Source organism: Aptenodytes forsteri, unplaced genomic scaffold (assembly GCF_000699145.1).
Source record: "Aptenodytes forsteri isolate BGI_AS27 unplaced genomic scaffold, ASM69914v1 Scaffold297, whole genome shotgun sequence".
In the NCBI taxonomy this organism is placed as follows: domain Eukaryota; kingdom Metazoa; phylum Chordata; class Aves; order Sphenisciformes; family Spheniscidae; genus Aptenodytes; species Aptenodytes forsteri.
The window spans coordinates 603,049-603,291 of record NW_008796167.1 but is presented as its reverse complement, the minus strand read 5'-3'; positions in this window follow the sequence as shown (position 1 = coordinate 603,291).

Here is a 243-nt window from a genome sequence, read left to right as displayed (position 1 = left end):
TTCTCATCAGCAAACACACCTGTGTATTTTATCTGCCGAGCTGATTCACGCTCCGACGTGGGCAACCGGCCGATCTGATTCACGCTCGGCCGTGGGCAGCCGGGCAGTCACTGCCTCCGCCCCGCACCTCTCCCCGGACCCGCCGAGCACACCGGCAGATGGCACGGGTTCCCCCGCAAGCGCCCAGGAGCGCGTTACAAAGGCCGCCGGGCCTGCACCCGCACGGCACCCCGGCGCCCCCGC